A 13,716-nucleotide genomic window follows, 5' to 3' on the forward strand; every position below is an offset into this window, starting at 1 on the left:
TATTATAGAGCCCCAAAGTGCTAAATGGGTAACTGCCCCTATCTTCCATCCCGGCCCACCGTTACAGCTAGCGTCATGGGTCAACAAGGGGCTAGAGTGGGGATTAGTGGATGAAGTGCGGACCTTACAAAGCCGCATCCGAACCCTCCTCGAGAGAGATATCGATCTCGTCAGTGTTATCCAAGTGATGTTAGTTCGCCGAATCCTTCCCTGCCAGCGTAGGCCTCACCACATGTGGGAGTTCAATCCAGAAGGACCACAAACCCTCCAACACTTCTTCGGCACCACACACGAAGGGATGTGGAAGTTATTTTTCAGAAAGCGGAAACATTGGCCGGATAGTGCTAAGGACGCTGGCCTTAACTGTAATCGTCTGGGTACCCCCATAAACACTTGTCTTTCGAATACTTTGTAGTCATGCATGCAGTAATATGGTACTGAGCAAAGCTATCTTTTTCTAGGGCTGGATAAAGAAGGCGGAACTGATTATGTGTTTGGCCCCTCTACCCGAGGGTCCAGTGAATCCTGTTCTAACAAGGATGCTGGCCCCAGCACCACACCAGATGCCGGAGAAGGAGAATGAGGCGGAGGGCAAGAGGACCAAGGATGGCCTCTATTCCCAGGGAACCTCAGACTTTGTGCCTGAAGGAATAAAAATCCCCTCATCCGAAGACAAAAGTGAAGGGGGGCCACTATCTCTTTCCCTCCCAGGAAGAAGAGGGCCTCCTTCGAAGATTGGGAGAAGCAAGCTTCTAAGCGAGGCAAGATGCCTCTGGGGGGGCGGCCCAAGCCTAGAGGACGTCGAAGCGCGGTCTCATGACGAGGACAAGCCTCTGGCCAAATCATAAGTGAACAAGGCTGTTTTTAAACATATCCCGTTCTTTTCTTATTTTGCCTGGAATATATATTTTTTGCAGCTCAGCGTGCAGTCCCCTTCAACAATCCTCCTCCTCGGGGGACCTTCTCCCGAAGATGATGGAAAGCGAGACGCACCCATCGGCCTCTCCGTCCAATAGGGCAGACGACCTTGAGGTGTCATCGCGGAGGGACTCCCCCGACCAACAAGTGGTGCAAGGCATGACGAAGACGCTACACGAAGGTGATACTTCGGCGGCCCAGGGTCCGGGGAACAACAATGAAGAGCCCGAACAATCCGGAATGCAGCCGGATACAAATAAACGGATCCCTTCAAAGGGTGACCGTACTCCTGCGGCTGCCTCCGGAGACCCAGAGGGGCCAAATATCCTGACGAACATGCTGCGGTAGGCGTCCGTTTTAGAGGAACGTCGTACCTTGATGGGTACGGTGGTTAGAAAGGTCCTATCCGCAAAGAGCGGATTGAATGAGGCCTTTGTGAGTCTGCTGAGAGGCTTCGAGGTTTGTACTGTAAGATGTGCAATTGTGTTTTATTCAGAAAATACATCTGTGTATAGACAGTAGCCCCTGAAACTCAGGTTGGCTTCCCATAGGAAGCGAATGGAGGATCAAAAGAAATATTCGAGGACTAATCTGATTAACTTTGAACACAGGCTGCTTCCCCTCTGGCTACTTCCTAGATTGCGGATATTGCCGAGCTGCAACGGAAGCTTGATGTAGCCGGGGATGACATTATGTTAATCAATATGCGTCTTGATGACTTTCAAGGTTTGTATTCGGAGCAGTCCCTGCACATACATTTTTGTGATATAAGCATGACGCTGAAAGTTGTGCCTGGCTACAGATGGTGCTGCCGCCATTGAAATTCTTCGGGCGGAGCTAGCACAAGCCAAGGAGCATGCCCGGTGTAGTAATGCGACTGCCGAGAAAGCATCGGCTGAGTTAAAAGCCGAATGAGTTGCTCGGCATCAAGACAAGGAGAAGATAGCCACGATGGCGCTCGAGCTAAAAAGTGCTACTAGCCGGTGTGAACTCCTTGAGAAGGAGAATGAAGCCAAAACGTCTGAAATTGACAAGGCCCTACGAGAGGCGAGAGAAGCGCGGTCTGAATCCAGAGCAGCCCGTGAGGAGATCCGGCAAGCTGGGGAGATTGCAGCTGGTAAGCCATTTTTGCTACAGGCTAAGTTCGGCGATCTGAACTATGCTCAGCCTAACCAATTGTGGGGTTCTCTGGACGAGTTTTTAGACTTGCCGAAGAGTTCTTCCGATGCGGCGCAGTATTATCAGGCGCGACACGGGTAGACAGCGGAGAAGCTTTTCTGGTCACAATTTGGCGCCTCGAAGCGCCCCCTGTTGCTGAATGAGCAGATGTCCCAGTGGGCCGAGCTTCATAGGATATCCGGTGTTGCCATGAAGAACATCATAATCCAGTTATGGCCAGCTGAGCCTGTTCCAAATAGTTACTTCGGCTTGGTGCATCAGCTTGTTGACGCAGTGCCGCGTATCGATGCTGCGAAGCGATCTATGTGCATCGAGGGTGCACGGATGGCTTTTGCCCGAGTCAAGACGTTCTGTGGGAATATGAAGGCCATCGACGTTGCGGGGAAGAGTCCACCCAAGGGCAAGGACCGCCACGAGCTGGAGCATTATTTTGAAGACGTCCTTGTAGCCGCAGACTTGATAGAGGGTCAAAGCTCGAAAGACATAATGTTCGAGTGAGGTGTATGAGAATTGTACGAGACAATTTTATAGTAAATCTATTTGTATATTTTTCTCGAAAGCTGGTGTTCCTCCTGTGCGGCCGTTTTAATACAATCTGAAAGTTTTCCAGTCGTCAACTTCAGCCCCCTTACAGGAAGTACAGGGGTGTTCGAAAAAGCATCTGAATACTCTTGACCCAACGTCTTGGTCCGTGAAGGAGGTGTCAATGCAGCGGACCAGGCAGCCAGACTATAGGGCGTTAACACTTTCACTTAGCCATAGGAGTTTTACGGTGGGTCTATGACATAGCCCCTAGTATGTATGCGGCTTACTCATATGATGCGTTTACATAATTGACCGGAAAAGAGGTCCTTCGTGTGACACGGAGGAATTGCTAGAGATTATGATAAGTCATCGAGTGGTTGACCAGCTCTCGCCGCATCATGACAGTCTGTTTTTGGCTTTCTCTACTAAGGTGCGTCACCGGGTGAACTGGAAGCACATTCGCAGTAGTTCTCCCTTTACTACCCTAGCCGATAGAGAGGAATGTAGGATAGCAAGCACAGGAGCCGGGCAACCCAACTATTGACCCAAGACATGATTCGGAGCTGATGCATATAAGGCCAAACTTGCGACACCGAAGTACGATGTAAAAGCTATTCGGACTTTGCTGGCAACTCATTTGTTCCCGTACCAAGCCCCTGGCAAGTTAAGCTGGGGTATATCTATGAAACAACAATAGGAGGCGTATTGATTTTGTGAAAAGATGCGAGTGATTAATTTAGATAATTTGAACTGGGACCTGAGTGATATGCCAATGGTTACTTGATATACATAAAGGCCATGACCCCGACAATTTGATATGCCCTGGGTCGAAGGCAGAGGAAAAAGGCATGTTACAGGCTCGAAAAGAGAGTGTGGTCTACAAAAAGTTATTTTGGACCTCCTGTCGCATGTCTGTACCGCCTGTCCTCAGCGAGGGGAATCCTTGAAGGAAGTAGACCCGTAGGTGAGTGTACGGATCTGAACTCCTATGGGGTCGGTCGTAGGTGTTTCTCCTTTGCGCCACCTGCTTTTAAGAGATAATGAAACAAAAGAAAATAGGAAAGCAGTTAAAGAATGTTACCGGAGTGCCTGCAGTCTTGTCCGTATTGTGCTTCCGTCAATGCCCATGGTATCTTGAGTGCGTAATTATGTATGCGCTGTATAGTTTAGCGGGTATATGAGATGGGCAGCAGAAGCCGAACTGCTATTTCTGTTCTGGATTTGATCGATCTTCAGGGGGAAATTGCTTCCACCCTCCGACATTTAGCTAGTGAGCCGCTCCGTTTTCCCTATTGCCTGGTGGCCCATTTCCATTGTGTCCGGCGTTGAGCCTGCCTGCCTGCTTGAGGACCCAACAGCTTCTGTTGGTGTGATTAGTTGGTTTATTTGGGTGGCCATGAATCTGGTAGGGCCGGTCCAATATCCTGTCTAGGTTGGATGGCTTGTCTCTGTTTTCCTTGAATGCCTTTTTTCGTTCACCGGGCTTGGGATTGCTAAATCCGGCGTTGACCGTTGTGTCGCGTGATCTTTCATTATCATTGTGACTGTTGTGTTTGCTTCGTCGTGGCTTGCCATTGCCGTCTCGGATTTCAGAAGTGCCCGAGTCGCTGGCGCTGTTCCTTCTACGAGCTAGGCAGTTGTCTTCTCCCACGCAAAAGCGGGTCATTAGAGCGGTAAGGGCTGTCATGGATCTAGGTCCTTCTTGACCGAGGTGGCATGCAAGCCATTCATCCCGGACGCTGTGTTTAAAGGCCGCAAGGGCCTCCACATCCGGACAGTCGATGATTTGGTTCGTTTTAACTAGGAACCTGGTCCAGAGCTTTCTGGCTGACTCTCCGGCCTGCTGGACGATGTTACTTAAGTCATCGGTGTCTGGTGGCCGGACATATGTTCCTTGGAAGTTGTTGCGAAAGGCGTCCTGCAAATCCTCCCAGCTGCCGATAGAATTTTCCGGCGGACTGTTTAACTAGTACCGAGTTGGTCCTTTGAGTTTTAGTGGTAGGTATTTGATGGCATGAAGGTCGTCTCCGCGGGCCATGTGGATATGGAGGAGGAAGTCCTCGATCCATACCGCGGGATGCGTTGTTCCATCGTATGATTCGATATTCATGGATTTGAACCCGTCTGGTAATTCATGCTCCATTACTTCATTTGTGAAGCAAAGAGGGTGTGCGGATCCTCTATGTTGGGCCACACTATCAGCGTATCTCTGATAGAGTCCATTTGCAGTTTTCAGCCTGGGCGTAGCTAGGTTTGTTACGTCCGAATAGGTGGCCGTCGTCACTTGTCGAGGTATGTCCTTGCGATCCGTAGATCGCTCTTGAGTGTCCTGCTTTACTACCCAAGTCTTGTTAACGGTCGTATGTATAACCCCGAGTTGTTTTGTTCTTGCTTTTACTGCGAGGTGGGGCGGTCTGGTGTTCGGCTTGAGTTGCCGCTTTACCAGGGCCCAATTGTGGTCAACCTGCCGCATTGTGCGATGATGGTACGGGCTCCAGCGCCTTATCATTGCCCTGGGGTAGAAATCTATGCTTCAGGTAGCTTTTGGCTAGTCCACTAAGGTCGTATTCTTCGGCGGCTAGGACTTCAGTCCATCTATCATTCAGCAGATCTTGGTCAGCTTGAAGCTGTTGCTGCTTCTTTTTTAGGCTCCTTGAGGTGGCTATTAGTTGGCTCTTAAAGCGCTCCTGCTCACGAGGTTCCTCGGGCACGATGAAATCCTTAGTGCCGAGGCCCACCTCATCCTCAGAGAGCGGAAGGTAATTGTCGTCCTCCGAATCTTTGCGTGTGGCCTGTTTAACAGGGCTAACCTGCCCATCTTCCCATTCATCTTGTTCATTAGTTGTATCAATGGGGTCTTTGTTGTCATTGGCATCATTGTCCATGCTGTTGATATTCTCGGAGTCGTAATCAAGTGTATCGGTCGAATCCTTGACTGTGGCTATGAAGTGGGTAGTGGGTGGGAAGCACAATTCTCCACCGTCAGCCCCTGGTTCGAGCCGGATATAGTTCGGCTATGAGTCCTCCGCCGAGGCCAGGTTTTTTTAAGGAATTTAGCACATCGCCCAAAGGCGAGTGCTGGAAGATGTCTGCGGCGCTGAATTCGAAGATCGATAAACGATCAAGCTCGGCGTCCGCTGGCTCGCATGGTTCGGAACCTACGGCCGGAGACGAGTCCGGTGTTCCGGTGGCATAGGCATCGTGTGGGATCAGGTCCATGTGCAGCTCCAACGCCAGGGAATCTACGGCCTCCGTGGTGGGGTTAATTCTCTCGTCTTTGGATGGCGCGGCCTGCTCCGGCTCTAGGGCCACATCGGTTATAGGAGCGATTTCCTGGATGCGACCCGATGACAGATTTAGGTCACGATCATCGGGGTGACCGGGAGCGGCTATCGCGGTATCGAATCCGGTGAAGATGAAGTCTCCACGGATGTCCGCGACGTAGTTCAAGCTACCGATTCTGACCTGATGGCCAGGGGCGTAGCTTTTGATCTGCTCCAGATGGCCAAACGAGTTGGCCCGCAGTGCGAAGCCACCGAACACGAAGATCTGTCCGTGAGGAAATTTTCTCTGCAGATAGCGTCATTATTGACGATTGAAGGGGCCATCAAACCTTTCAGCGACAACACAGAGGAACTCTCAATGAAAGCACCAATGTCGTTGTCAAAACTGGCGGATCTCGGGTAGGGGGTCCCGAACTATGCGTCTAAGGTTGATGGTAACAGGAGACAGGGGACACGATATTTACCCAGGTTCGGGCCCTCTCTACGGAGGTAATACCCTACTTCCTGCTTGATTGATCTTGATGAATATGAGTATAACAAGAGTTGATCTACCACGAGATCGTAATGGCTAAGCCGTAAAAGTCTAGCCTGTATGACTACGGTATTGAGTATATCCTGTCCGGACTACCCCCTCCGGTTTATATAAACACTGGGGGGATCTAGAGTTACATAGAGTCGGTTACATAAGATGGAATCTTCATAGTTGTTTTCCAAGCTTGCCTTCCACGCCATGGAGAGTCCCATCCGGACACGGTTACAGTCTTCGGTCTTCATATCTTCACAACCCATTAGTCCGGCCCATAGATAACAGGCCGGATGCCCGAGGACCCCTTAGTCCAGGACTTCCTCAACTGGAGCAGGAAGAGCAGAGATTTAAGAAGCACAACGGCCGTTGGATGGACATCCAACAATCACTGCTTGTGTGTCAACCTTTTTTTGGAAAGCCTCAAATCTGTGGAAAATAGCATACAGCCCATCTGCCATTATTTCTAATAATTTACAACCCACTTGCTAATTCTTAAGGTTTTTTTGGAGCCCATATTCTTTTTGTTAGCATTAATGCCCATATTGTGGCCACGGTTAAAAAATTATTGAAATTTTGCATATTTCAGTGCGGTTCGAACTGTTTTTAATCCCGAAATTTCGAGTCACATTCAAATTGATTTTAAAAATAAATGTATATCAATATAAATTCAACAAATTTTCCATGCATAAAAATCAATGCAATTTAAAATCTAAAAATGAAAAAAAGAAATTTGAAACTAATTGCCAGTTTGATGTGTTTTAAAAATGTACATCCCATTTCTCATTACTGATAGGCCATTTTCTCGGCCAGCCGAATGAAGCTCTCCTCGTCTTGAAAGATTTGCAGCCCAACAGGCCTGACAAAGCGACTTACTTGGCAAATCACAAAAAAACTGGGCGGTGGTCGTGGACCCAGCTGCGGTCGTGGACCCAGCTGTCAGCCTCTCCACGTACAGTACTCTTCCGATGGAAGTCGGTCATTGACCACGTTGACCACACCGCGCCGAGAGCACCAAGGCGGTGGACGATGGCGAGGCCTAGGAAGGGGACGACGTGGAGCCGGGGAAGATGCGGCAGTGGATGCCCACGCGGAGAGGAGTACAAGGGTTCACTAGTTCGGCTGCGGTGTGAGGCTGTCGTCGCCGCAAAATAACAGGGGGTGTGGGTGAGTAGTGGGATGGCCTGGCCAGCGGTGGGAGTAATAGGGGGAGGTGAGGCATCCGCGGCATCGCAGTTGGCCACAGGAGGCAGGAGCACGAGGCACGACCGGCGCTGGTTTGGGCGGCTGGAGCAAGAAGACCAAAGGTTGAAGAAGCACTACGACCGTTGGATGAACATCGTATGGTAACTGGAGCTAGAATCGCTCATATTGACTAAGTTGACAAAGCCCTCCGTCCCCGTCAACTTGGTAGGCCCACAAGTCAGCCTCCCACTATGCTGGGTTCCAGCTGGCAGGGGGAGTATTCATTTTTTGTGTGTAATAAGGAGGCACTTCGTTGCGTGCGAATATAGCTGGTCGGTCCGACTGTCAGCGGGGGGCGCGTTTTTTTCACGAAATACAGAGGCCCTTCCGGTGGGTCTCAGATGTTAGCTGGAGGAATCAAAGATTTGAGAAGGCGTACGGAATAAGCTAGTGTACCAGTGAAGAGACATTGCTGAGTTTTAGAAAAAAAGAGACGTGCTCCTGTAGCTGGTTCGAATCCAAACCTAGACTATGACTATATATGGTGCTTTGCTACTCTGCAAGTAATGAAACTGACATATCCAACATTCGCTTCTCCTCTTTTCTAGTTACTCTGCCTAGCATCAGAAGTTCTGGCCGTAGCAACCATGTCCTCTGGCTGCTCGTGCACCTAATCTTCAGCAGGCAACAACCAGATATGCGCCAAGTCACCACCCGTACCATCGCCTGTGGGTCTCATCTCACCCCCGCCGGCACGCGCACCGCAGCCGGTTGCTCATCGCAACCCGCTACCGTTGGTGTGGTGCCACTGCTGCAAATCACGCAGAGTCATCCATCGCGTCTCAACCACAACCTTCAACCCCGGCCGAGTCTTCTACAAACGCCCGAATCATGGGGTAATAATATGTTTAAGTGTTGTTATGCTGCTTTCAGTTGCTGATTTTTTAATAGTTTGGTTGATGATCTTCTAATTTGATTCGTGCAGAAAAGGGAAGATTCGTGCGATTTGTATTTCTAGGAAGTTGCTGACATGGGGGAGTGCAACTACGCTGATTTTTTGGTTAGCCGAGGAATCCCAATACCAGCAGGTTGGGGTGTTGGACAAGTAACTGAAGGAACGGCAGAAGAGGAAGATGCAGAGCAGAAGGTTAAAGATGCAGTTCCTCTGATCATGGCCAAGCAACAGCTACTGAACGGCCATGATAGCAATGAGATGAAAGAGCTTGTAAAGATAATGGGCAAAATCGATGTGCTCTGTAGGATGATTGTCTCTTTATTTGAAGTGTATGTAGCACTCGTGATGTATTCAGTGGCTATGACATGAGCACTTTGCTGAAACTATTAATGAATGAAACCTGTGTAGCAGGCTGGGCGTAGTGTTGTGAACATCTAATGATTTCTATTAACGGAAATCAGGGGGTATCCCCTTTTGCTCATAAATAAATAAATAGCAAAGGCCCTTTTGGTAATAAATAAATAAATTAGCAGAGGCCCTGTCGGGTCAGCTTTGTTCTCATTCGAAGACGTCGAGCAAATTGCAGTCCAACAGCAAACTATGTCATCAAATTCAAGTTTCACAGCCAAATATGAGCACAACTGAACAACAATGTCATCATGTTTTAGTCATCATACAATCACCAAACACAAATCAGCATACATAACAAGTGATGTTCTCACATGAAAATACTAAACAACATGTTCATCAGGTTTCAGTTGCCATAGCAAACACAATTTCACATAGTAGATAAAAAATCGTCTTCTGACAGGCAAATACAACAAAAGCAATGTAATCATCATCCGCAGCAGCAGCGTCAACATCTTCGCCATGTGTATCAGTCTAAATCGTAATTCCCCATGATGTCATCTTCTTCTTTGTTCTCAACGTCCTTGAACATTGGCTTCTTCTTGATCAACTCTTGTATGTCCACAGCACGACAGGCAATCTTTTCGCCGGCGTCATTGACGTGATGGTTCTCAAAGGTATTAGGAACATCTGTGTTATCTTGTACATCAGGAGCAGTGTAACCATCATCTTGTTGTGCAACTTCATTAAACGAATTCCTCTGCTCAAACCTTTGCAATACTCCATAGTCATCGCTACATGAAAATGTGTCTTCCAAGAAAAATATCTGTGTTGCTTGATTTGCCAAAATAAAAGGCACGTTGGTATGGTACGCCACCTTGACATTGATGGATTTGAAATAATCATCAGCTCTGGGTTTTGCAATCCTGGAAAACGGGTTATACCAACGACAGCACAATAGAACCACACACGGATGATCCTCGAAACTGGAGATATACTGCAACTGAACAATGTCTGTTATGTTAGCATACATTTCAGTTATCTCTTTGTCATACGTATCCATGCTCATGATGGCGCTGTTTTGTGTCTTCCTGCCTTATTCTCGTGCAAGGGTGTTGTAGCGCACATCTCCAACAACGCAAGATTCAAAATGTCTTACCCGAGTATCAGGACCCAGTGCTAGTGAGTAAAGGGCATCATCAACTGCCTGCCCATCCTCCCGCATCTTCTTAGCCTATGGTTAGAAAATAGACAAGCTGATCATCTTATGTACTCAATATATTAAAAAACTGACAGTGCAATTCAAAAGCTTACATGGCTCTTGAACCATTTCGCAAATCCTGCCATAACCAGTTTGTCAATGTTTCTTGGATTTTGCAGCAGTAACTCCTTTTTGTAGATGCTGCCCAACATAGTGATCATGTCAAACATCTAAATATATAAGAATGTGTTGCAAGTTTAGTAGATTACGATGTATAAGCTGCAGTACTTAGCACTTACTTGATATAAGGTAGTATCTCAGGATAGTTATTCAACACATGCCAAACCATTTTGTCTAAATCTTTAGGTTTGTCCTCCTGTCGACTCTTCCCTGTAACTCAAACAGAATAATCGAAAACATTGAGCCCGGGATTGTCTTCACCCACCTCTTTGCTAAGCTGATTAGCTGTTTCAATGTATTTTGAGCAGAATGTCAATGCTTCTGTAGCAATGTAGGCTTCTGCAATGGAACCCTTGGGTCTAGCTCTGTTCCTAACATAGCCCTTGAAAGTGCATGGCTGCCTTTCAATAGGGTACATCCAGCCATACTGTACTAGACCTCTAAGTAGTGCCTCATCAGGTAGATGAACAGCCAAATGCACCATCACATCAAAGAAGGCTGGAGGATATATCTTCTCAGGGTCGCATAGGATAGTTGGTATCTTGTCTCTAAGATGCTCCAAAGCATCTATCCTGATATTTCTACTGCAGAGTTCCCTGAAGAATTGTCCCAACTCTGCAACTGCTCTGTATAAGTCAGGGCGGCCCAATCCTCTAAGGATAACAGGTAAAACCCTTTGAAGTAGGACGTGACAGTCATGAGTTTTCAACCCTTCTACCTTGTTTCCATCTACACTGACTCTCCTTTCAGGATTGGAAGCAAATCCATGTGGGAATCTCACACGCGGCGGGACCTCGCAGAATTCTTTTCTTTTTACCTTGTCCAAGATGTACACAGCTGGTGCCATATCCCGTGGTTTACCTTCATCTTGCACCTGCAAATCCTGTCTGATACCCAGATGTGTCAAATCAATCATAGATTTTAAGGTATCTTTCGTCTTGCCTTCAATATTAAGAAGTGTGCCGATAATGCTGTCACATATATTTTTCGCGATGTGCATCACATCAAGATTATGTCACAGATCCGAATCTTTCCAATACTCCAAGTCCCACAAAATGGACCTGCGGGTAAACAATAATCTCTCTTCTGCCCTCCCACGCTTCCTTTTCCCGCTACCATTACCAGGATGGTTTCCTGGTGTAATATGCATGACCTTCTCTAATTCCACTTGCAACTCATCGGCGGTGAGCCTCTTTGGCGCATCACAGTTTTCATGCTTTGCATTGAAGACATGTCTTCGGTATTTTCTAGGATGCAGCTTGTCCTTGGCAAGGAAACGGCAGTGTCCAATGTAACAGATCTGGCTAAGTATTGCGTATGACAGCGGATTCCTGTCACAGCGAACACATGCAATGTAACCATGTGTCATTCTCCCTGACATAGTGCCCAAAGCCGGATAATCATGGATGCACCAAATTATAACAGCACACAGAAAGAAATTAGCTGGTGGGCTGCTATATAGTTCTCGAGTGAGAACACCCCTCCATAGCTATTGAAGTTCCTCCACAAGAGGCTCCATGAACAAATCAAAATCCTTTGTAGGACTTTTTGGACCTGGGATGAGCAAGGCCATCATGTAGTTTGATTTTTTGGTGCAGACATTTGGAGGCATGTTGTAAGGGATAACAAGCACTGGCCACATGCTATATGTGGCGCTCTGGTGGCCAAATGGGTTAAATCCATCTGAAGCTAAGCCAAGTCTAATGTTTCTTGGGTCAGTAGCAAACTTTTCATGTTTCTGATTGAAGCTTTTCCACTCACTACCATGTTATGGATGGCTCATTACATTCTGATCTCTGTACTCCTGGTTCCTAGGATGCCACAGTACATCCTCTCTTGTTTTAGCATCATGAAACAACCCTGCAATCTTGGTGTAATTGGAAAATGTCTCAGAACATTATGAGGAATCCTCTTCACAGCATCGCCATCTTTCCATCTTGATGATTTGCATTTCGGGCATTCACTTAAGTTGGCATAATCCTTCCGGAACATAACATAATTATTCTTACAAACATGGATGATATCATATCCAATTCCAACTGCATGAAGGGAATTCTTCATTTTACTGTAGGTGTGTGCCAGCTCAAACGCATCTGGGAAAGCTTTGCGGAAAGCAGCCAACATCACATCGAATTATTTGTTGGTCATCCGCTCAGATGTCTTCACCTGAAGAAAGGTGACCATAGCTGAGAATACTGATAGCTTATTTCCTGGCGTGACAACCACGTTGCATTGTTCCAACATGCGGGCCCATCGTTTTTCTTCTGCAGGTGAAAGTTCACTGAATGCACGAGCATTTCATAGCATTGTTTCAATGTTGGTCAAACTCACTGGCCCAGCCACCACCTCCTCCTCCTCCTCTTCCACCTGAGCGTCAAGCAGATCAAGATGGTGATCTACTGCTTCCACGTAACCAATAACATTGACGTTCACAGCTTCACCATGATGAACCCACCTAGTATGTGTGACCGACATCCCATACAAGTGTAGATGATTTTGCACAGTTGACTGGGGTCTTGTAACTGAATTCATACAAATGCTACACGGGCAGAGCACATCTGATTTCGGACCACCGTACTCTGCTCTGATAAAGTTCATGAAGTTTTCAACCCCCTCGACATATGCAGTGGAGAATCTTCGAGCAGAAGTTATCCAAGTCCTGTCCATCTATTAGACATACAAATTAGTTCTTCTACTAGATATTACAGGAAAAACATATATGTTTTTTATAAAGTCCAGAAGAAAAAAATACCTAGGTCGATGTCTAAAGCTATGGCAAGATATTTGGACGAGCAGATCTAAGTAACAAAATATATGTAAAGATAATTCAGCAGACAGATTTGAGTGCTAAATTATGGCAGGCTGTTTCAGCAGTCAATGAGGCCGAGCACACAGCCATCGAACTATCGAAGGCCATCGCAGCAACAAAGATCGAGTATAAAACGGTGTAGAGCTATTTCACCTAAACGATTGGCTACTAGACCATGGCAATCTACGTCACAATAAATGTATGGCAGGATATTTTAGCAACTAATCGGCCTTGGCATGCCATCTCAGCTAAGCAGATTGAGTGCAGAACAGGGCAAGGAATATTCTTAAGCAGAGCATATTGACTATAAAGTACTTCGGCAAGCAGTGAGATTAACAGCGTCTATCACCTAACATTCAGTGCACGGGGCTTCAGTCTAGAATGCGCGTACCGTGGAAGAAGATTACCACCGTGCGTCTCCACATGAACGTCGCCAGTGGTGGCGGCGCTGACCACCGTGCGCCTCCACAAGAACGTCGCCGGCGGTGGCGGCGCGGCTAGAGGACGGCAGTCTACGAGAGCGTACTGTGGGAGCGAGAGGTTCATAGTGTGTCCGCTTGTTGAACCGCGGCGCGGACGTATCGGTGCGGCGGGGACGGAGGCTTTGGC

This window comes from Triticum aestivum, chromosome 7A, assembly GCF_018294505.1.
Source record: "Triticum aestivum cultivar Chinese Spring chromosome 7A, IWGSC CS RefSeq v2.1, whole genome shotgun sequence".
NCBI lineage: Eukaryota > Viridiplantae > Streptophyta > Magnoliopsida > Poales > Poaceae > Triticum > Triticum aestivum.